Below are 3,926 nucleotides of genomic sequence, written 5' to 3'. Positions count from 1 at the left end.
TTCCCTCCAACAACTTAGCCATAATTAATTTCAGACTCATTGGTCTATAATTCCCAGGCTTCTCCTTACAGCTTTTCTTAAATAAAGACACAACATTAGCCACCCTCCAGTCTTCCCAGTCTTCACCATTGGCTGTAGATGATACAAATATGTCTGCTAGGGGCCCCACAATTTTTTCCCTAGCTTCCCACAATGACCTTGGGTACATTTGATCAGGTTGTGGAGATTTATCTACCTTTATGTTTTTCAAGACCTCCAGCACCTCTTCTTCTGTAATGTGGACTGTTTTCAAGACATCAGTATTTATTTCCATGAGTCCCCAGCTTCCCTGTCTTTCTCCACAGTAAGTATTGACGTGAAATATTATTTATCTCTGCCATCTCCTGAGGCTCCATGCATAGATGACCTCGTTGATTTTTAAGGGGTCCTCTTCTCTCTCGAGTAATAATACTAGGGACCTTAAAGACAGAAATGTTTTCAGTGTACTCCTAGTCCACTGCCCAGAAGGTGCTTGCCTTGCAGCAATAACATGCTGCAGTCATATGAAATTGATGGATATCAAGACTTCCTCACTGGGAACAAGTCCCACGCCCTGAAGCTGCCAGGCAATAGATCCAGGCATTCCTGGCAGTGCCAGAGTTAAGAAGTAAGTGATGTGGGGGCCTATGGACAGGCCTATTATGTGGCCCTGATGAATTCTGGAGTGAAATCAATCAACGACTTTGGGCAGCAGGTCACATGGCACTTCAGGGAAGGGATCAACAGGTATTCGAGGTGGATTTGTAATATACGTAACATAGTGTCATAGAACCTTTGCAGCATGGAAAGTGGGCCCTCAGCCTATCGTGTCCATGCTGGTCATCAAACATCCATCTATTCTAATCCCATTTTTCAGCACTTGGCCGTAGTCATGTATGTTATGGCATTTCAGTTGCTCATCTAAATAGTTCTTAAATGTCTTGAGCTTCCCCCCCAGCTCCCTCTATTACCCATTTAAGCATGAAGTTCCAGATACCCACAATCTTCCAGGTGAAAACAGTCCTGAAATCCTCTTCAAACTTCTTGCTCCTTACCTTAAAATAGTGCCGCTTGGTTATGCGCCCCCCCCACCTTCCAAGGGGAAAGTTTATCCTTATCTACCCTGTCTATACTCCTCAGAAGTTTGTGCAGCCCAGTCAGATCACCCCTCAGCTTCTCTGTCCTGAGGAAAATAACCCCAGCCTGTCTCATTTCTCTCTTCATAGCTGAATCAGTCCAGCCTAGGCAACATCCTGATGAATCTCCTCTGCACCCTCTCCAGTGCAATCATATCTTTTCTATAGTGTGGAGACCAGAACTGCTCACAGTACTCTAGCTGTGGCTTAACTAACATGATATATATCTCTATCAGGCGATAATGATGAAAAGGAGGTATAATCATCTTTAGGGGGTTGGGGGGTGTCCCTTGGTCAAAGGACAACCTTCAAACCACCTCCATTCCCAAAAATAATACCTCTATCCCTCCTATCATTGTAAACACTGGGATGCTTACTCGCACTCGACTGCCACGTCAACTGTTTCGTGACATGGTCAGTGTAATGTAGGCGTCAGTCGGGCTTTAAAAAAAGTTTAATTGGCCATTAATTATTCATATTTGCTGAAGATAACATAGAACTGTTCAGAGTGGACTTTGTACCTCAGTGGCAGGACATTCTACTCCTTTGAGCTGCCGGCCATTCAGATTGGTCAGCAGCTCCAATAGCATCGGCAGTGCCAGAGCTTGATAGGGGTTACTGTCAGGATTGCAGGCAGTCTCACGAAGCAGGCCTCCAATGGAACACAGGTATGTTAGGGGCCTTGGACATGTAGGTTTTTGCCACTTTATGTGGCATTTCTATAGAATGTGGTACTTGGAGTCAGATATAGGTGGCGCCATGATATTACTGTGCTGGAGGTGTAATGTAACTTACCTGCACAAAGACAAGCAATAAAGGAGTTGAACAAACAACCAGGCCTCAAGTATACATGTTATATTATGCAGGGGCATGTGAGGATGGATGTTCTGGGGGCTGGTCCAAGGGGCAAAGTGCGCCCTCCAGAGACTGTAACCTCCTCCCCTCTTCCTTCCTGGTGTTTTAAAAACATTTTTAAAATGTGGGCTTCCTACTCCTGCCCAACTGCTTACACCAGTTATTTTATAGTACAGGCAGGATAATAGTGGGGTCAATTTTTGGGTTACCAATTTTGAAGTCCCCCACCCTCCATATTATGGAGGGGTAGCTTGAGGGTAGATGGACGCTAGTGGGCCAACAACCTAACCTATTTGACATGCCCCCACCCACTACCACGTACTAACATGTGGCATGTAATAGAGGAAAAGAAGACTTGGATTTACTACTTTGATAACATAAGGATGTCTTGAAATACTTTACAGAAAATAAAGTACTTTAGTAGGTTGGCATCCAACTTACTCATAGCAAAGAGTATTCCAATAATGTCCAGATAATCTATTTTTGTGATGCCATGGCCCAAAGTCAGTAGATTTACCCTCTGCATTATCCCACATGCTGTGAACTTGTGCAGCAAACAATACCTTTGGTCTAGGGGGGATAGCAAGAACTGCAGATGCTGGAGTCAGAGGTAACACAGTATGGAGCTGGAGAAACACAGCAGGCCAGACAGCATCAGAGGAACTGGAAAGTTGACGTTTCGGATCGGGACCCTTCCTCAGAAAAAAAAGGGTCCCAACCTGAAACGTCAACTTTCCTGTTCCTCTGATGCTGTCATGGCCTGCTATGTTCCTCCAGCTCTATACTGTTTTATCTTTGATCTAGCAGCATAGTGGGTAGGGCCTTGCTGTCATGGCCTACTGATAGCAATATAACGTAAACGGGAGAGAATATAAAATGTACTCCAAAAGTTAAGCCTGGAAATCTTGATTTACTTGCTGATGCTAATGAAACCTGGCATATTTGGAGCGTCATTGTATTTCATACCAAAACATTATAACAAAGACAGCATCGGCAGATACGTTTAAGAATAATGCAAAGAGATTTAACAAATGCATTAAGAGTGAGAGGGTAACTAGAGAGCAGATAGGGCCTCTTAAAGATCAAGGAGGTCGTCTTTGTGTTGAATCCCAGGAAATAGGAGAGATATTAAATGAATATTTTGCATCAGTTTTTACTGTGGAGAAAGAAATGGAGTCTAGAGAAGGCAGAGAAATAAACTTTGATGTTTTAAAAACAGTTCATATTACAGAAGAGTATGTTTGACAGGCCTTAGAGAATATAAAGCTGGATAAATTCCCGGGATCTGATCTAAGGTATCCCAGAATATTGTGGGAAGTAAGGGAGAAAATTACAAGACCCCTTGCAGAAATATTTGCATCATTTATAACTAGGGATGAGGTGCCTGATGACTGGAGGGTGGCTAATGTTGTACTTTTGCTTAAGAAAGGTTGTAAGGAGAAACCAAGGAACTATAGACCTATGAGTCTGACTTTGGTTGTGGGTAAATTGTTGGAGGTGATTATAAAAGATTGGATTTATGGACATTTAGAGAGGCAAAGATTGATTAGGGGAAGCTACCAAAAAGATTGATGGTAGCAGAACAGTAGATGTTGTTTATTTGGATTTTAGTAAAGCCTTTGACGAGGTTCCACATGGTAGATTAATTAGTAAAGTTAGGTCACAAAGGATTCAGTGTGAGCTTGCCAATTGGATATATAATTGGCTTAACGGGAGGAGACAGAGAGTAATGGTGGAGGGTTGCTTTTCAGGCTGGACGCCTGTGACCAGCAGTGTTCTACAGGGATAGTAGGAGCTGCAGATGCTGGAGAATCTGAGATAACAAGATGTAGAGCTGGATGAACACAGCAGGCCAAGCAGCATCATAGGAGCAGGAAGGCTGACGTTTCGGGCCTAGACCCTTCCCGAAACGTCAGC

The 3,926-nt window shown here is 43.5% G+C and overlaps 1 long non-coding RNA gene across 1 annotated transcript in view; it reads left to right on the top strand.

Annotated features, from left to right (window-relative positions):
- The first annotated feature begins 1,728 nt into the window (after positions 1-1,728).
- LOC125486793 overlaps positions 1,729-3,926 on the top strand; it is a 29,911-nt gene continuing 27,713 nt past the window's right edge. The window contains exon 1 of the long non-coding RNA XR_007265412.1: positions 1,729-1,822. This is a non-coding gene — a long non-coding RNA (uncharacterized LOC125486793). The remainder of the gene's footprint in view (positions 1,823-3,926) is intronic.

The sequence above is a fragment of the Rhincodon typus genome, chromosome 2, assembly GCF_021869965.1.
Source record: "Rhincodon typus isolate 14 chromosome 2, sRhiTyp1.1, whole genome shotgun sequence".
Taxonomy (NCBI): domain Eukaryota; kingdom Metazoa; phylum Chordata; class Chondrichthyes; order Orectolobiformes; family Rhincodontidae; genus Rhincodon; species Rhincodon typus.
Note: the sequence above shows the minus strand (reverse complement) of the source record. Positions and strands in the feature narration are given on the sequence as shown.